The 21,204-nt window shown below is 43.6% G+C and overlaps 2 protein-coding genes across 7 annotated transcripts in view; one reads left to right on the top strand and one right to left on the bottom strand.

Annotated features, from left to right (window-relative positions):
- LOC103910797 (uncharacterized) overlaps positions 1 to 21,204 on the bottom strand; it is a 1,018,570-nt gene that overhangs the window by 195,389 nt on the left and 801,977 nt on the right. The gene's annotated exons all lie outside the window — the stretch shown is intronic.
- Positions 1 to 21,204, top strand: part of LOC101885837 (uncharacterized) — a 79,629-nt gene that overhangs the window by 36,045 nt on the left and 22,380 nt on the right. The gene's annotated exons all lie outside the window — the stretch shown is intronic.

Raw genomic sequence — 21,204 nt, forward strand, 5'->3', positions numbered from 1 at the left:
TGGATAAAACTAATGCAATAATTTTATAATCATTGTTCAGCAAGGTAATTGGTCGCCAATTATCAATTAATAAGTGATCTTTATTTGGTTTTGGTATTAAAGTTATTAGTCCTTGACATAAGGTTGGAGGAAGGAAGGATCTATCTATGCTCTCATTAAAGACCTCAAGCAAAAAAGGAGTTAAAAGTTTCTCAAATGTTCTATAAAACTCAGCAGAGAGTCCGTCCGTTCCAGGAGACTTGTTGCTTTTCAGTGATTTAATGGCATCCGTAACTTCTTGTAAACTAAGAGGGGCTTCACATATATTGAACTCATCATCACTAATCTGTTTTATGTTATGTAGCGATTTAAATAATTCTGTAGTAGATTGTTGAGAAAATTTAGAAGAATACAAGTTACTGTAAAATTCAGAACAATAGTTTGCAACAATTTTTGCATTCTCCACAATATTACCATCAATCCTCAATTGCTCAATATAATTATATTTAGCTTGTTGCCTCTCAAGTCTAAAGAAATACGCAGAGCTCATTTCACCCTCTTCAAGCCATTTCCTTCGAGACCTTATAAAAGCTCCTTCTGCCTTTTGTTTGTAAAATTCTTCTAATTTAATCTTTTGTTCAGTAAGTTCTGCTTTTTCAGATTCTGATAATTCTTCTATTGTTTTGGATGATAAAGTGGATATTTTTAAAATAATACTATCTTCTTCAGCTCTTCTCTTTTTTGCCAATTCACTACAGTATTTCCTAAAAAATTTTCCCGCTTCAAATTTGAGAAGTTCCCAATTATTACAATATTTTTTTTCAACTTTCGCTTTATTCCAGTAAGTCAAAATAATTTTTTCTATTCCAGTAATAACTTCCTTATGTTTAAAAACTGAATTATTTAATTTCCAGTAACCAGATTTTTGAGTTAAATTACTAAAGTTTCTAAAGGGAATCATAATCGAAATAGCTGCATGATCTGAGAACGGAGATGGTATTATGTCAGTAACAATGTTATCCAAGTCATTGGAAGTAAGCCAATAATCAATCCTAGATTGAGAAGATAAAGATTTGTTACTCCAAGTAAAGCATTCTTGTGTTGGATGAGATTTTCTCCATGGATCAAACAAGGAAAATTGTTCTATAAAAGCCATAATATAATCTGAATTAGGAATTCCAGTTTGATGAGGCCATCTATCTAAACTATTATCTAGGACAACATTGAAATCACCACCAAAGATTAGAGCAGAGTTAGGAAAAATGGTTAACATTTGAATCACCTGCTTGCCTAATCTATTGAAGAGAGCTTTATTTTCTTTTTGTAAGTTAAAACCATATACATTAACTATAATATAAGTTTCATTTAAAATCTCAGTGGCAAGTACAATGTAGTGCCCAGAAGCATCACAGATAGATCTTAAGATTTTTCCTTTAAATCTGTCCTTTAAAATACAAACCCCAGCAGATTTAGTAGTGCCATGGGAAAACCACAGATCTAGTCCCCACTGTGACCTCCAAAATTGTGCATCTTCAGTAACAGAGTGGCATTCTTGTAGAAAACAAAAATCTGCATTAAAGCGCTTCAAGTATAAGAAAATAGCTTTCCTCTTAGTGATATTGCGTAACCCTCTACAGTTAAGAGAAACAATAGATAAAGACATAGAACAAGAGTGAATATGAAACAAATAAAAAAATAAAACAGACCCAGAAGATTCCTATATGAATATATAGCAAATCTTAAGCAAACGCAGCAAAAATATCCCAGGATGAGAACAGCAATCCCTTTTTAACACGTATATTGGTTATACTAAAAATTTGTATAAGAGAAAAAAATTAACAGGAGTCTTAGTCTCTACCACTTCTTTAGCCAACATAAGCAAAAATAATGTATTTTCTTTTTTTTATCTAAAGAGAGAAAAAAAAAAGTTTTGTTTCTTTTATAAAAGTGTTACATTAATCAATATGACTGGAGTCTGAATCCCTTTCATGTTATCGTTTCAAGTAATGAAAAGAAAATGTCTCCCTTTAAAGTTGAAAGAAAAATAAGCAAATATCGCATCTTCTCTGAAAGTTCAAATCACCAAAACTGAATTTGAGTAACTGTTTCTTTTCAGTCTATAGACCAAAAATATGGAAGAAAAGTATCTCAAATTTAAATCCAGAGAGAGACGGGAAAGGCGTTACTGTTCCTTGTGTAAATTAAAAAAAAATATTTAAACAGGTCTTATGTTCCAGTTTTTACAAAAATTAAAAGGAGAGTACTTTTGTACTGAAAGGGGATATTAGCATGCTTCTTTTTTCAGTTGCAGTTGCCACTTTTTCCTTTGTAATTTAGGATGAGGGCGAGATCGTTCGAGGTTACGGAAGTAACCCTTCGTTCCCCGAGGAGGGGAACGGAAGTGCCATGAATGGGAGGATTCGGATCAGAAGCCGCTTATCTGGAGAGTATTGAACGGGCCAATGAATGAAATTAATTGGCAGCGTAAGCTTGCGCAGGTGTGCGACATCTGCAATTATCTCAGCATATAAGCACACCTGAAGCCAGCAGACGCCATCCTTTTAAGCTGAAGAGACTTTCAAACAGCTAAGGGACAGTCATTATGGCGACGGAATATGGCACTTCCGTTCCCCTCCTCGGGGAACGAAGGGTTACTTCCGTAACCTCGAACGTTCCCCTTCGGTTGGGGAACTTCAGTGCCATGAATGGGAGAATATGGAAAGCGCCATAATGACTGCACCTTACCAACACCCCCGATGAGGAGATAGTCAAGCAAGCGTGACGCACCCACATCATGGGGGGCGCGGTCCTCCAACGTGTCCCTGGCCCTAATTTATCCTACTTCAACAGAAGTTTTACGGATTTAGATATATTTTTTGGGAAGTCGTGAGCATCTAGATAATTCTAGGAAATACGACAGTACGTTGGGAAGCGTGCAATCCCGATAGGGAGGACGCTGCGGAGGCCATCCGTTACCCAAGGGGGGGATAGATGGCAGAATTTACCTATGGACTAGCCCTAAAAAGGGGGAGTACGCATAGCAAAAGAGTGGTTAGCGGAGAGGGAAGACACGGGTCCACCCAGGGGGGGGACTTAACCGTGGCGGAATAAGCATATGGGATCGCCTAGTGGGGATCACGCATAGCAGGCACCTATACCCAAAACGCGGGCTGACCAGCGGGCAGACCTACAACGTAGTGGGCCAGCAAGTGACTCCTCCGCTGAGTCAGTGCTGGGGGCCACGGAGGAATCTGCAGGGCTCACCTGACGGGGAACTTTACTGACAGATAAAAAAGGCGCACGTACCTCTGTGTTAGGGAGAATGGCGCCGCAAGCGTGTTTCAACACCCTACCGAGTTGTCTCCTCAATCACCAAAGGGTTACCTAATACCCTTGAGGAAACCGGCTCCACTCGCAGATTGTAAAACCTTGCAAATGTGTTGGGTGTCGCCCAGCCCGCAGCTCTACAGATGTCTGTTAGAGAGGCGCCGCGTGCACGCGCCCAAGAGGATGCAACGCTCCGAGTGGAGTGTGCACGAACTCCCGGGGGACACGGCTGACGTCGACTCGAATAAGCGAGTGAAATGGCATCCACAATCCAGTGGGATAATCTTTGTTTTGATACGGCACTTCCCTGCTGCCGACCGCCATAACAGACAAAGAGCTGCTCAGATGATCTAAAATTCTGAGTACGGTCCACATAAATGCGCAGAGCGCGAACTGGACAAATTAAAGAAAGGGCTGGGTCTGCCTCCTCCGGGGGCAGCGCTTGCAGGTTCACTACCTGATCTCTAAAGGGGGTGGTAGGAACCTTGGGCACATAACCGGGGCGGGGTCTCAGGATGACGTGAGAGTAATCCGGCCCGAATTCCAGGCACGAGTCACTGACCGAAAATGCCTCCAGGTCCCCGACCCTCTTGATGGAGGCCAACGCAACCAGCAGAGCTGTCTTCAGGGACAGAAATCTTAGAGATACTGATTCGAGTGGCTCAAAGGGATCGGATCGCAGACTCGTGAGAACGAGGGCGAGATCCCAAGAGGGCATGAGAGGGGGGCGAGATGGATTAATTCGCCTAGCACCCCTAAGGAACTGGATGACCAGGTTATGCTTTCCCACGGTGCCGCCAGCTACCGCGCTATGATAAGCGGAGATGGCGGCCACGTAAACCTTGAGAGTGGAGGGCGACAGCCTGCTGTCCAACTTCTCTTGAAGGAAAGAGAGCACAACACTAATCTGGCAATTTCGGGGGTCTTCTCTGCGAGAGACGCACCATTCAGTGAATAGACTCCACTTCAGGGCGTAGGCGCGCCTCGTGGAGGGGCTCTAGCCTGAGTGATGGTATTAACCACCGCAGTCGGTAGGTTACCTAAGTCTTCCTCGCGTCTAGGGACCACACGTGGAGGTTCCAAAGATCGGGGCGAGGGTGCCAGATGGTGCCCTGTCCCTGAGAGAGTAGGTCCTCTCTCAAAGGGATCCGCCAGGGGAGGGCCGTCGCGAGGAGTGAGAGCTCTGATATCCAGGTCCGGTTGGGCCAAAGGGGCGCAACTAGCAGAACCTGTTCCTTGTCCTCCCTGACCTTGCACAGAAACTGCGCGAGCAGGCTCACTGGGGGAAACGCATACTTGCGCATGCCCCGAGGCCAGCTGTGGGCCAGTGCATCCGTGCCGAGAGAGCCCTCGGTCAGGGAAAAAAACAACTGGCAGTGAGCGTTCTCGGGGGAAGCAAACAGATCGATCTGGGCCTCCCCGAATCGCGCCCATATCAGCTGAACAGACTCGGGGTGGAGTCTCCATTCTCCAGGGCGTAACAGCTGTCGTGAGAGCGCATCGGCTGCACGATTGAGCGTGCCTGGGACGTGAATGGCGCGCAGCGATTTCAGCCGCGGGTGACTCCAGAGGAGCAGACGGCGGGCGAGCTGAGACATGCGGCGAGAGCGCATACCCCCCATGCGGTTGATATACGCCGCCGCCGCCATACTGTCCGTCCTGACCAGCACGTGTTGCCGCTCCAGCACCGGTAAAAAGCGGTGGAGAGCGAGGAACACTGCCAACAGCTCTAGGCGATTGATATGCCAATGCAGCTGGGCACCCTTCCAGAGGCCCGCAGCCGCATGCCCGCGACACACGGCCCCCCAACCCGTGTTGGAAGCGTCTGTTGAAACAACAACATGGCTGGACGCCTGTCCTAGAGGCACACCGGCCTGTAGGAACGAGGGGTCGTTCCAAGGGCTGAGGGCGCGGCGACACAGCGCAGTAACCGAGACCCGGTGTGTGCCCGCGTGCCATGCGCGTCTGGGGACCCGATCGTGAAGCCAGTGCTGAAGTGGTCTCATATGGAGCAACCCGAGCGGCGTGACGGCGGCTGCGGATGCCATATGCCCCAGGAGCCTCTGAAAGAACTTCAGTGGGACCACTAGTTTGCTGTCGAGCTCCCTCAGACAGTTCAGCAACAGGCGAGCGCGTTCCTCGGAGAGGTGCGCTACCATGGTGATCGAGTCCAGCTCCATCCCGAGAAAAGAAATCCTCTGCACGGGGGCGAGTTTGCTCTTTTCTCGGTTGACCTGAAGCCCCAGTAGGCGGAGATGCCGAAGCACCTTGTCCCTGTGCATAATCAATTGCTCCCGCGAGTGGGCTAAAATCAGCCAGTCGTCGAGATAATTGAGTATGCGAATGCCCGCGAGCCGAAGGGGCGCTAGGGCACTCTCCGCGAGTTTGGTGAAGACCCGCGGAGACAGAGAGAGCCCGAAGGGGAGGACCTTGTACTGCCACGCTCGACCCTCGAACGCAAACCGCAGAAATTGGCGGTGGCGTGGAAGAATGGAGACATGGAAATACGCGTCCTTCAGGTCTATGGCTGCAAACCAATCCCGAGGACGAACGCATTGGAGAATGCGCCTCTGCGTGAGCATTCTGAACGGCAGCTTGTGCAGACAGCGGTTCAAAACGCGCAGATCTAGGATTGGCCGTGACCCACCGCTCTTTTTGGGTACGATGAAGTATGGGCTGTAAAACCCACTCTCCATCTCGGCTGGAGGAACCGGCTCGATTGCACCCTTCGCCAGGAGGGCAGCAATCTCCTCTCGCAAGACAGGGGCGGACAGGGGGTTGACCCTGGAGAAATACACGCCCGTAAACTTGGGGGGCCGTTTCGCGAACTGAATCGCGTAACCGAGTCTGATTGTGCGTATGAGCCACCGCGAGGGGCTGGCCCGCGCTAACCAGGCAGGCAGAGCCCTCGCTAATGGAGTCATCGCTACAATCGCTGACGTACCAGCGGTGGGGCAGCGCGGAGTGGGTGTGCTGATCCGGGAAGCACGAGGGTCCCGCGGAAGAGCTGGAGGAGAGCGATTCACTCTGGCTCCGCACCCTGACTCCGGAGAGGGGGCTGGAGGGCTGAGGAAAGGGAGACCGTCCCCCCAGCGCTCGTGAGCCACTGGCAAAGCACGTAGAGTCTGCGAGCCGGAAGGCAGCGCGTCCCGGACTGGCAGAACTCGTGCAGTCACATCCGGGGAAGGGAAAAAGTGCTCTTTTACTGATGTTTTGGTGGCACTGAAAAGTACCGTTGTTATCGGGGCCCCGCCCTCCAGCGGGGAAAGAGCAAGTTTCCTCTTCTCCGGATGGCCTGTCTCAGGGACGCTTCGCGGTCCGTTTACCGGACTTAACGGCGCCCTGGGCAGGAGGGGCTGCCTGCTTTCGAGGTGAACGCCGCGCCCGCTTGGCCGGAGGCGCAGGCGGGGGCGGGGCAGCACTCGTTAGCGGGCGCCCTCGGCGAGGAACAGCGGAGGTGGATGGCTCGGCGGGCGGAGCGGGCTTACGGCCACGCCGATAGATGACATTGCCCATCGCATCCGACTGCTCTTTCACCGCCTTGAATTCCTGGGTGAATTCACCGACGGTGTCGCCGAACAGGCCAGCCTGGGATATGGGCGAGTCAAGAAAGCGAACTTTGTCAACGTCGCGCATATCAGCCAGGTTTAGCCAGAGGTGGCGTTCCTGAACCACAAGTGTGGACATCGTCCTCCCCAGCGCACACGCGGCGGACTTAGTAGTCCGAAGAGCATAGTCGGTCGCGGTGCGCAGCTCATGTAATAAGCTTGGGTTGGACCCGCCCTCGTGCAGCTCGGCCAGCGCCTGCGCTTGGTAGCGCTGGTAGGTGGCCATCGCGTGCAAAGCAGAAGCAGCCTGGCCCGCAGCCTTATAAGCTCTGGCTCCGAGGGAGGCAGACAACCTACAGGCTTTGGACGGGAGGCGGGGCAAACCCCGCCACGTAGAGGCACCGCGCGGACAAAGATTGACCGCGATAGCGCGCTCCACTGACGGGATCGCCTCATACCCCCTGGCAGCTCCGCCGTCAATGGCGGTGAGGGCGGAGGCACTCGCAGCACGGGCAGAGAAAGGTGCCCTCCAGGACTGCGTGAGCCTACTGTGCACTTCCGGGAAGAAGGGGACGAGAGGCTTCGAAGGCTTCGCCTTCTGGTCCTCTACGTAGCACCCATCTAGTCGGTCCGGCCGCGGAGCTGGGGGATAAACCATCTCCAACCCCACGGCCGAAGCAGCCCGGGAAAGCACGGCTAACATGTCCGCTTCAGGATCCGATTTGACAGCGCTCACCTGCCCGGAGGGGGCGAGCGGGTCCGGATCTTCGTCGGACAGTGAAAGCCCACCCTCCGATGCCGCGGAGGACATCTGATCTCCGGTGTCAGCGAGTGTGAGAGCTACCATCTGGTTAGACGGATCACTCTCACCACCCGAAGCTTGGATGGAGCGCCGTGAGGAGCGAGAGGTCCGCGAGCCCGTGGGCGGCGGATTAGCTCCCGCTGAAACCCTCAGATCTGCCCGAGCGCCCGCTGCTTTTTTAGAGCAGGAGGCAACTGGGGTGGCTCGCTCTCTTGCGAAAGTTAGCCGCGATCTTAGCTGTGCAACGGTCATGGCATCGCAATGACGACATGAACCGCCCGCGAGCACCGCATTAACATGCTGGACCCCCAAACATGCAATGCAGTGATCGTGTCCATCATCCGGAGACAGGAAACCCCCGCATCCAGAAACGCACAGTCGGAGCGCCATCCTGAAAAGGACGTGCTGCACGACTGTGTTGCTCTTTTAGGAAAGTTGCAACTATACGCACCGCTCTGGAGGACCGGACCCAAAGAACCGCAGGCAAGGGAGTAACCCAGCTCGACCGTCTGCCACCGCGAAGACCCACTCTGGACCGGGAGACACACTCGTTCGCTCTGAAGTGCTGATCAGCAAGAGGAACCCTCATCGACTCACTCAGAAAGGATCTGAAGCGAAAAGGATGGCGTCTGCTGGCTTCAGGTGTGCTTATATGCTGAGATAATTGCAGATGTCGCACACCTGCGCAAGCTTACGCTGCCAATTAATTTCATTCATTGGCCCGTTCAATACTCTCCAGATAAGCGGCTTCTGATCCGAATCCTCCCATTCATGGCACTGAAGTTCCCCAACCGAAGGGGAACTCAACGCCATCCACAAAGGCACGTCCACCGACAAAGAAAGCCTTTTTGTTTTCCTTACGAGCTTTTTCGACAGCGGGCCATAATTTCAGTCTTCGTTCTCTGTCAGCAGGGGACAGGTCCTCGGAGATCCTTAGCTTATTATCCTTTAGAAAGTCTGCATCTTTGGCGGCGCGCCAGACAGCATCCCTAAAAAAGCGTGAAGTAAATTGAAATATAATACCTCGAGGAGTGCTGCTTCCAGGTTTGTTACGGCCAAGACGGTGTGCGACGTCTACGACATCAGACAGCTTCTCTTTAAATTGCGGCAGGAGACGCTGACATACTTTAATGACCTCGAGACGAACATCTTCTCCGCTTCTTTCTTGAATCCCTTGAATCCTCAGATTCCACCTTCGGGAATAGCCTTCTAGCAACGTTAGACGTCTTTCTTGCTCTTCGATACATCTTTCAGCTTTTTTTAAGCCAACTTTCATGGCATTTACGTCCGTACAGATGAACTCGATCGTTTCCTTTAATTCCGCGATCTGCTTTGTATTGACGCCGACTTCGGATTTTATTTCATTTACTATCTGAGAATTTTTTTCCACCAGCTTCTCAAGTGTGTCTGACCTATTTTGCACGAGACGTGAAAGGTCCGAAATCTGGGAAAGGATGATCGTTGTATCTTTTTCCACACATCTGCGTTGTTTAGGGGCTGGTGATTCACAAGGAGTTTCTGGAAGAGATGGAAGTTCGACCTCCGCTGCCAGCATAAGTTCCTCAGAGTTAATATTCTGCTGAAGGTAGTCATGTAAATTGTCTGTAATCAATGCGTTAGAAGGGATTTTATCCAACGTTTCGGCCGTCGGTGAACTGCTATTTTGATTAGCCAAGTTAGCATGTGCTGTCTTTTCGGTCTTTCCAGCCTTTTTTCCTGCACTTTTTCTTTTCTCTGACCCTCCCATTGTCGTCTGTAACGGATCGCTATAATATCAGTTCAAGTTAACTATTAATATACACTTTGCGAAACGTTAAACAGGTCAGTTTAAGTAGTTAGGATTGCGGAGCTCAACGAAACGCGTGCGATCAAGGAGCCATCTTGAAAGCCACGTGAGATACACCTGTCACTTGCCTATCTTCCCGGACAAACGGCAGCTGGCCGAATTCGGAGCTCCTCCACGGGTGCGCATCCGACGTAGGGGCGTAAATCTCCAACACATCAAATCACTGGATTATGTTCATCAGTCAGATCTACAAGTCATTTCCCACATCAACATGGCTTTGTTGAACGCTAGATCTGTGTCCAATAAGACATTTATTTTGAATGACTTTTTTACAAGCCACAATTTGGACTTCCTTTTTTTAACTGAGACCTGGATTGGAGCGGGTGAGTCCTCTGTGTTCGGTGAACTTTGTCCTTTAAACTGTTCTTTTATCAGCACTCCTAGATGTATTGGGAAAGGAGGTGGGGTGGCTATGGTTTTCAGAAACTGGTTCAGATGTCGGACTATCTCTGTCGGGGACTTCACTACATTTGAATCCCAATGTGCTCTGATAGAATCGGATACCACTCCTTTTCTGTGTGTTCTGGTTTACAGGCCTCCTAAGCCTGATAGAGGTTTCATAAAGGAGTTTTCTGAATTTGTTTCTCATATAATCACATCTTATGATCGTTTATTAATCTTAGGGGATTTTAATATTCACGTGTGCTGCCCTGGAAAGCCTTTGGTAACTGAGTTTATGCATGTTTTGGATTCTTTTGGATTTACTCAGCATATTGTTGGTGCTACACATGCACTAGGCCACACTTTGGACCTTATAATGTCCTACGGGTTTTCCATAGAAAATATTGTCATTGAAGATGCATCCTTCTCAGATCATAAGCCTATTGTTTTTAACACTACTCTATCATACTTCTCTGGTACTACAAAAAGTGAAGGTTTTCACTCTCGCTGCATAAACTCTCTCACTGCAAATCAGTTTTCTACTATGTTTAATAGTAACAAAGTGTCTACAGCAATATTAGCTGCTGCTGAGCATTCCTCAAGTCCTGATGATTTAATTTCTCTTTTTAATTCTTCTTGTTCAGATATCTTAGACTGTGTAGCTCCTTTAAAATATAAGTATCCAAAAATGAAATCACAGCCATGGCTGGATGATCTCTCTCGCTCACTCAGACAGATTTGTCGTAAAGGAGAACGGCGCTGGAGAAAAGATCACCTTGTTGTCTCTCTTGAAATCTTTAGAGATGCACAAGTAAACTTTCAAAAAGCAGCAAAAAAGGCTAGAGCTACATACTTTTCAGACATTATTAATAAACATTCACACACCCCTAAAATTTTATTTGACACAATTAACGCAATAATTTCTCCACGTACCTCATGCAAAATTGAGAAGTCATCAGAGATATGTGAGAGATTTAAAAGGTTCTTTACTGAGAAGGTAGCTGATATCAGATCCTCTTTTGCCCCTCTCTGCCCTAGTTCCTGTGTGGACTCGACAGTTTCTTCAGCTACCTTCTGTAATTTTAAACCAGTGTCTCTCTCTGAGTTGAGGGGTTTAGTGTTTCAGACAAAAACTTCAACTTCGCCGTGTGATCCTATTTCCTCTAATCTTTTAAAGGAGACTTTCAACACAATAGGTTCTAGTATACAAGCAATTATTAATTCCTGCTTAGTTTCAGGCACTGTCCCTGCGTTTTTAAAGCATGCAGTTGTCCAGCCATTGCTTAAAAAACCCAATGCAGATATAAATTGCTTAAATAACTTCCGTCCTATCTCTAAACTTCCATTTATGTCAAAGGTTCTAGAAAGAGCTGTCTTATCACAGCTACAGCCTTTTTTAAAATCGTCCCATAAACTTGAACCTTTACAGTCAGGTTTCACTATGCACCACAGTACTGAAACCGCTCTGTTAAAAGTGTGGAATGACTTACTGCTGTCGGTAGATTCAGGCAGTAATGCAGTTTTGGTTTTACTAGATCTGAGTTCTGCTTTTGATACAGTTGATCATACCATACTTCTGTCACGTCTGGAACATTGGGTGGGCATAAAGGGTTCAGCACTTCAATGGTTTCAGTCATATCTGAAATCCAGGTCTTTTTCAGTTTCTGTTGGCCAATTTATGTCAACATCTGCCCCTCTTCTGTGTGGTGTCCCCCAGGGCTCTATTCTGGGTCCAATGCTCTTCAACTTATATATGCTTCCTCTTGGTAATATTATAAGGAAACATAACATATCTTTTCATTTTTATGCAGATGACTCTCAGCTGTATGTTCCTTTAAAATCTCAGAACTCCCTGCAGTCTCTAATTAATTGTCTTGAGGATATTAAATGTTGGATGGCAAAAAACTTCCTTCAACTTAATAATGACAAAACTGAAGTTATTCTCTTCGGCCCCTCAAAAACAAGAATGTCGTATATTGGGGGCTTGGGAAGTCTTGCACCGTATGTTAAATCGCAAGTAAAAAATCTAGGTGTTATCTTTGATTCTGAGCTTTGTCTAGAAAAACAAATTAGCTCAGTGGTTAAGAATAGTTATTATCAGCTGAGGATCATCTCCAGACTCAAATCCATTCTTTCCTTTCAAGATCTGGAAAAGGTCATACATGCTTTTATCACGTCCCGCCTAGACTATTGCAATTCTCTATATGTTGGTCTCCCCCAATCCTCATTGGCACGGTTGCAGTTGGTTCAAAATGCGGCAGCTAGACTTTTAACAGGCACCAAAAAACATGCTCATATCTCACCAGTTTTAGCATCCATTCATTGGCTTCCTGTTAATTTTAGAATTCAGTTCAAGATTTTACTTATTGTTTTTAAAGCACTGAATGGGCAAGCACCTTCTTATATATCAGAGCTTATTAACTTACAGTCAACTCCTCGGTCTCTTAGGTCCTCAAATAAAATTTTACTTCAAGTTCCTCGGTCACGACTTAAACTGAAAGGGGATAGAGCCTTTGCAGTCGCTGCTCCTCGTTTGTGGAACCAGCTACCACCGGATATTACAAGTGCTTCTTCTCTCTATATTTTTAAGTCTAGACTTAAGACACATTTTTATTCTATTGCATTCCCAGGCTTTTAATCTTTATTGTGGTTGTTGCTGTAATACTTTTATTCCTATTATTACTTTTATTGTTATCTTTTACTCTTTTATCTTTTTACTCTTTTTTTTGTGCTATGGTTTTGTTCAGCACTTTGGTCAGTGCCAAACTGAAGTAAATGTGCTTTATAAATAAACTTTACTTACTTACTTACTAGATTTAGTTTATTTTAGTTTTAAAACTTTAAAATCATTTGCTCGTTTGTTTTTTATTTTAAAGAAAGTTTATTTTGGAAAAAAGTATTTAAAATAGTCTAATATTTGACTGGGGAATCTCAATGTCTGTTAACTGTTGAAATGAGATAAATATGCCATCTTTAAACAGGTCCTTAACACAGATAACTCCCTTCCTAAAGCATAATTGGAATGCTGAATCTATAAGAGAGGAAGAGAATAACGGATTTAACAAAATAGGAGCAGAAGGCAATGCTTGTTTATTATTAAAGTGAGGTCTGAATTGTGACCATATTCTGAGTGATCCATTAATAACTGGGTTATTCGTAGAATATTGTTTACTAACTGTGTTGTGTCCGGTAGTGGAAATACGTTGGATCTTTACTGGAACATGGCACTAGAACGTTTTAAACAAAGCAAAAATGATTTATTATTCTTTAGTGGTTTTACAGCAGCATGATACTGTCTCACACTCCATTATCTTTCTAGATCACTCTAGATTCACTAGCTGGCCTTCATTACATCTGCTTAAAAGTGTTTGGAAATGTGCCAGTGTGGAGTGAAGGAAGAGATTGACTTTTTCTTCAGAGGGTGTTGTTTGACTGCTAATTTGAGTGTTTATTTGTGTAAAGAAGGAGGCCAGCTGATAAGGAGTTGATCGAGAAGGACAGAGCAAAGTATAAAATGTCTTGAATAGTTTGTGGACGTCTGAAGTGGTGTTAATTTTGTAATGGTAGTATGGGGTTTTGGCCGAATGGAGTTGGGAGGCTAATGATGCCAGCTGGCTTTGGTACTTGCTAAGAAGTTCAGTGGAGGCTTTTGATTTGTGCCATGCTCTCTCTGTTGCCCTGGGTGCTGTTCAATGTTATCACAGAACATGTCATAACCCTAAAACTAACTATTTTCCTAGACCATCCGACAGCCAGGGGTTAGAGGGAGTAGGGGCGTTGGGCTGGTGGCGACAGGCAAGATCTCTTCTAGGCAGGATGTATATTCGAACAGAGTGTTTTTGCTGCACTATTTACATCAAGAAGTGAGAACTGTGTGTGTGAGGGAAGAGAGGATGTAACAGTGAAGGAGAAGTGTGTGAAGGACAAACCAATTTTTACTAGTAGCAATTTAGTTGTTGAAATCAACAATTGAATTCTTGTTATTAACAATTAAGTCTGAATGGCAGCCTACATTTAGTGAAGTTTCACAAACTAATTTTGAGAGGAGCATGTGATATGATTGACCACAGCTGGTCTCTCATCTACAATATTTAGTTAGCCAATCAGATTAATCCAAACTCATAATAAGAAGCCTAGCAAAAAATAACTTCCTTATCTTCGTTTTCCGATGAAAGCTCTTGACAGGACTGCGCCAGCTCCTTCACAAGCATCTAAAGTTTAACATCTCTACAACCATCAACAATTCTACTACCATCATCTGACTATGACAAATCAACAACAGCAGCAATACAACAACTGCGAAAATAAGAAATAGCAGCATTAAATCTACTCTCACATCATTTACAGCAACATGGACAGGAACATGGACAGGAACGAAATCTCTACTCTCCTAGAAACACCAGCCCCAGCTCAACAACACCAAGCTCAGCCTGGAAGCCGACTCGATACCAACGCTCCAATAAGAGGTCGAAGGCCTATCTGCTCTACTTCAGCAAGGACACAATCCCCATCTCCTGCCACTCCAAATCGCCACCCACCTTCTCCAGGTTTTTAATGCGCCTCCGCAAGATCATCATCCCTCACTTTCAACGAGATAACAATGACCGAACTCCACCAGACCCTCATAAATGCCGGAATCTCCATCCCCAGCCGCTGCAATAAAACAAAACTACTAAACTCTATGAAACCATCTCGTCACCAACTCCACCCCCTCAGGACAGCAGAACCGCTCGCTCCCGCCACATCCCCTATCCTTAACCCACCACAGCTCCACATTCACAAAATCTCCTCTGACCTTAAAAAAGCAACTAAGTTAAGCAATAAAAACCAATCCCTCAGAACAAGACAAACTGCATCTACCATAACATTCCAAAACATGGATAATGACTCCAATCTCGGAATTACCACCCCCCTCCCTTGGCCTCCAGCTCCACATTCCAGTGAAAACTCCAGCCCTACTCTTCCAGTCATCCATTCCACTCTCAACCTTCCGTAAATCTCTCTCCCTTCTAACCTCCCTCACTCTTCAAGCCAGCTTATTTCTACCCAGTCTTTCTCTACAAGTCCTTCCTCTCCCTTCTTATTTCCCCTCTTTCAGTATCCTCACCTCTTCTCCTCTACACCTCTTCATCAAGCACCCACCTGCATTACTAACCCTTCCCAACAGTCCACCCTCCCTACTCACATTTCTTCCGCACGGCCCCCTCCTCCAACACCATCAAGAACCTCATCCTATCAGGTGCTGACATCGATTATTATTCGGTTATATGCGTTACTCAGTGGAATCAGTGTCCCTACTGGGGGGGCCATGGATACTGATCTTCACAACAGAGTTTTCCTAGAATGCTGTAATCTTTCCTGCATGGTCTGCCATTCAAATCTGCATATGACCACTTCCTGTCCCTTCATAATCCCCTCCTCCGATAAAAGACTACAAAGATCCACCAGCTACGTACCTGCCCCTATACCTCTGCTATCCCCACTCTACTTTCTCCTCCCTCTTCTCAAAACCCTCCCCCCATCTGTCTTGTAATAACTTTAATATAGCAAGATGCTTTTGCCATCTCTGTAATTACTTAAAAAAAACTTTTTTCATATTTTCTGAGAAAGCTTATCAACACCTTGCAATCATGTAGCAACCACCTTGCAACGCCTTAGCAACCGCCTAGAAACACCTTGAAAATGCCTAGCAACACTTTAGCTACCACCTAGCAACACCTTAGCAACCACCTATAACCACCTTAGCAACCGCCTAGCAACACCTTAGCAACCACCTAGCAACACCTTAGAAACCGCATAACCACACCTTAGCAACCACCTAGTAACATCTTAGCAACTGCCTATCAACACCTTAGCAACCGCCTAGCAACAGCTTAGCAACCGCCTTCGTACCCACCTAGCAATTCCTTAGCAACCACCCAGCAACACCTCAGCAACCGCCTAGCAACACCATAGCAACCGCTTGGCATCACCTTAGCAACCGCCTAGCAATCACCTAACAACTCCTTAGCAACCACCTAGCAACACCTTAGCAACTGTCTAGCAACACCTAGCAACCACCTAGCAACACCTTGGCAAATGCCTTGGCAACCGCCTATCAACACCTTAGCAACTGCCTAGCAACACCTTAGCAACTGGCTAGCAAAAACTTTGCAACCACCTAGCAACACCTTAGCAATCATCTAACAACAGCTTAGCATCCACCTAACAACCACCTAGCAACACCTTAGCAACCATCCAGCAACACCTTAGCAACCTCATAGCAACACTCTAGCAACCGCTTGGCAACACCTTAGCAACTGCCTAGCAACACCTTAGCAACCATCTAACATCTCCTTGGCAACCACCCAGCAACACCTTAGCAAATGCCTAGCAACGCCTTAGCAACCGCCTAGCGACACTTTAGCAACTGCCTAGCAATACCTTAGCAACAGCTTAGCAACCGCCAAGCAACCACCCAGCAACCATCTAACACCTTAGCAACCGCCTAGTATCACCTTAGCAACTGCCTAGCAACAGCTTAGCAACCACCTATTAACATATTAGCAACCGCCTAGTACCACCCTAGCAACCACTTAGCAACACCTTAGCAACCGCCTAGCAACACCTAAGCAATTGCTCCCTAGCAGGTTTGAGCTATCAGAACTGTAGCTATGACAACAACTCTCAGAAGAGTTTTGAAGAACAAAATAATCCTGGATCGTGTCAAATCATCATTAACCAAATCTTGCTAACTGAGTTATCCACCTACGAAGAACCCCAGGACAAGATAGCAGTGAATGAAGTAGAAGAAAAGACAATGAAGGAGGAAATGAATAACAATGAAAAAAGGAAGGAGAAAATGAAAATGAAGAGAATGAAGTACAGTTATCAGGACAAGATGAACAGTGGTCACAAATAGACATATTGGACAGTTTTAAAACTTTTTTAAGCACTGTGGAAAAAGAGGAACTAAATAAGACTGGTCAAGCTGAAGGAATGGCAAAGGATGAAGAAACAAGGATGGAAAATGTGGATAAGAACAAAGTGGAAAGAGGATTTTTAAGAAGAAGAACTTTTAAGGTAAAACCAAATTTGGACATGGCAAAGAAAAAAGTTTGAACAAAGAACAGAGCTAAATATGTAAATAGGTATGAAGTGTTAAGGGGACTGAAAGAAGATGAAGAAAATGATGTTTTAAAATATTTGATTTATTTTAAAATGCTTTTAACCTTTGATTTCTTTTAACGGAAGGGGTTGTTGGTTGAGAGCGTTGGAAGGAGATGATGGACAGTAAAGATGTGTAGGTTTTTAATTTTATTTTTATTTATTTTAAGCGTTTTAAATTGTGTGTCTTTTAATGCAATTAAGGGGACTGATGGGAAAATATAAATTTGAGAAAATAAGAGAGAAATGTAAACACAAGGAAGTGATAGGTGTACGGGAAACAAACTGGAAAGAACATGCAATGGACGATTTTAAAAAGTTGTGGCAAGGGGATATTATATATAATAATGGTGATGGTAAATCCGGAAGAGGTGTCACTTTTTTAATAAGGAAAGATATTTTAAACTTTAAAAGAATTGTGTATGGAGATAATTATGGGAAATGTTTAGTGATAGAGGTGAACTATAAAAGAAATGAATTACTAATAGCAAATATACATGCACCAACAGAAGATCAAGACAAAAAAAAGAGTCTTTTGAGGTTTTAAATGAAGTATTAAAGGGTTTAAAGAAATAACAATGATGGGAGATTTTAATACTGTTTTTAGACAACAAGATATGGCTGATGGAAAGGTTTTTAAATCGGATATAGGAAGAAAGGAACTAAATGGAAATATAGGAAGGAAAATAATTTAGTAGATATATGGAGGGAGAGGAATAGAGAAAAAAGATAGTTTGTGGGGAATTTTATATGTCAAACGAGAATAGATTTTATTTTATGTACTAGAAATTTTGAAAATTTTATAGAAAACATACAGTATGAAGAGAACAGTTTTAGTGATCATAAGCTCTTGCATTTTAAAGTGAATATAGAAAACATACAAAAAGGACCAGGGACTTGGATTTTAAACACAACCATTTAAAAAAATGAAGATTATGTTTAAAAATCTAAGAAATAATAGAGAAAGAAAAAGAAAATAGAATGTATGATGATGATAAAAGGATATGGTGGGAAAACACAAAATATCAAATAAAGCAAAAGGTATTAAAGAAAAAGAAGGGAAGATTCTAAATTATATAAAAGTAAAACTAGAAAAAGATGAAAATAAAGAATGTGACAGAGAAATAGAAGAAGAAGAGATTGAAATTGCAATAAATCAACTACATAAAATGAAAAGTCCAGGTATAGATGGAATAGGAAATGAATTTTATATTGTTTTTAAAGATATTTTAAAAGGAATACTTAGTAGAACATACTTATTTATTTGATGTACTCAAAACATTTGGATTTGGAGAGAATTTTATTAATTGGATAAACATTTTATATAAAGGGTGTAGGAGCCATTTGGCAACTTTGCTCATTGTTCCACTAGGTGGTGCTCTTTAAACAGGCTTTATAAGTGGGAACGAACATTCAGGTAACAGGTGTTGCTAGACGGCAGGCACTTTTTTCCAGGGGTTTCAGTACAGCGTAACCGCTACTGCGTCATCGGGTGGGCGTGGCCTATCTGTGAATTTGCATAGGTCACGGATCATGCGCAGATTGTGAAAACAGCCGTTTGATTCAGATACCTGTACATAATCGCAGGGGTTTCGTGTCCAATGCCTTTTATATGCAGTACTAAATAGCTGTTCTGATCGCAGGTGTTTCATGTGAAGTCGGTGTATGTTATATTAAACACATTAACTTAAGATACCTCTCAGATTACATTAATACTGTTATAACTTAAGATACCTGTCCCGATCCCAGGGCTTTTGTGCCAAATACTTTATATATCATATACATTAACATCAGATACCTGTCCTGATCCCAGGTGTTTCATGTATGACCACTTTTATATACATTAACATCAGATACCTGTCCTGATCCCAGGGGTTTCATGTATGATCACTTTTATATACATTAACATCAGATACCTGTCCTGATCCCAGGTGTTTCATGTATGACCACTTTTATATACATTAACATCAGATACCTGTCCTGATCCCAGGGGTTTCATGTATGATCACTTTTATATACATTAACATCAGATACCTGTCCTGATCCCAGGGGTTTCATGTATGATCACTTTTATATACATTAACATCAGATACCTGTCCTGATCCCAGGTGTTTCATGTATGATCACTTTTATATATATTAACATCAGATACCTGTCCTGATCCCAGGTGTTTCATGTATGATTACTTTTATATACATTAACATCAGATACCTGTCCTGATCCCAGGGGTTTCATGTATGATCACTTTTATATACATTAACATCAGATACCTGTCCTGATCCCAGGGGTTTCATGTATGATCACTTTTATATTAGTTGACATCAGATACCTGTCCTGATCCCAGGGGTTTTGTGTATGATGACTTTAAATGAAAAATAGAAAATAAATATGAGTTATGTTAATTAACTAAGATCGAGAAAGAAAAATTAACCACGATTTAATACAGAAAATGTGGTATTTATTTGTTTAAACATGACTGAATACCATATTTTAAACTACAAAAACACGGTTAATCTTACCACAACTATTATTATTTGGTTTAAAATGGAAGTACAAAAGCCCAGAGACAGTAAAACGGAGTAAAACGAGGTCAGCCGTTTTTGCTAATGAAATCTTTAAAATATAGCATTATAAAAACAAAAAATAACCTGTATGATTGTTTTTTCCCTCGTTATCCACCGCGGTAGGATCTTTATCCATAATCATCCTGTTTGAAATGACCGCGCTAAAAAAGAACCTGTACTGCGCATGATCGGTGACCTCTCAGTATTGTTTTTTTTAAGGGGGCGTTTCCCAAACACCGACCGAGCCACGCCCATTTTACGTCGTGGTAATGAAACCCCTGGAATTTAGTGCATGCCGTTGCTAGACGGAAGGGAGCACATACAGTTTTGACCACACACACACTTTCAAACGCACAAACTTTCACACACACACCCACAAACACAAACAAACGCTCACGCGCATTCACACAGAGAGCCGCATACATTCATTCATGCTTTAGCATGACGGTTTGTTTTGTTTGTAAGTCAAGATATGTGGCAGTGTTTGACTTCTACGAACGGAAACTTACCTGAAAGGAAATTTGTGAACTATTGGAGTTTGCAACTGCAATAAACGTAAACATCTTCGGAAACAAGTAAGACTGTTCATTTCATTTACACCACATCAGCCAGAGGACAGTGTGCGTCAGCTGGGTGCCTGTCTAACAACATCTCAGAGACTTCAAGCAATAGGCTTAGCCTCTACAAAGGGGCTTTAACAAAAGTAAAATGTAACTTTTTTAACAGAATTAAAAAAAATGTTTTAAAATTACAAGATCAATTAGACAAGGATGTCCTCTTTCAGCGCTATTATATTCCCTAGTCGCAGAACCTTTAGGGTTAGCAATAAAACAAGAAACTAAAATTAAAGGAATAAAAATAGAAGAAGAGGAGGATGAAGGAAAAATATACCAGTATGCTGATGATACAACAATAATAGTGAAGGAGAAAAAGAGTGTAAAAGAAGCCATGAAAAAAGTACAAGAGTTTTGTAAGGGGACAGGAAGCAAAATAAATTAAAATAAAACACAATATATGAGGTTTGGTAAAGCAGATATTTTAACAGATTGTTTCCAATTTAGAGAAGTAGAAGAAATAAAATTTTAGGAATTTTAATTGGTAAAAATGAAAGAAAAGCAACAGAAAAGATGTGGTATGATCTAATAAGAGGAATAGAATCAAGAATAAATTTCTGGAGGATAAGAGAACTTTGCTTAAAGGGGAAAGCCTTAATATTAAATGTTTTAATGACATCAAAGCTATGGTATAAATTATATATAACAGAAATGCCATGTTGGATAGAAGGGAGATTGATAAAGTGTGTTTAAGATTTTTTTATGGGAGGGGAAACCCCTAAGAATTGCATACAATACAATAATAGGAGCAGCAGAAGAAGGAGGGATAGGATTGATTGAATTTAAACAAATGAAGAATTTTCTTAGAGTCAAAATGGTTAAAAAGCTTTTACAAGAGGAGAACTCAACAGAATGGAAAAAGGTCATAAAATACTTTTTTTTTTAAAAAGTTGGCAATTTTAACTTAAGAGAAGATATTCTTTGGTTTAAAAATAAAAAAACCTGAATGATGGAAAAGTTACCAGGGTTTTATCAAGACATTTTAAGTGGTAAGTCA

This window comes from Danio rerio, chromosome 4, assembly GCF_049306965.1.
Source record: "Danio rerio strain Tuebingen ecotype United States chromosome 4, GRCz12tu, whole genome shotgun sequence".
NCBI lineage: Eukaryota > Metazoa > Chordata > Actinopteri > Cypriniformes > Danionidae > Danio > Danio rerio.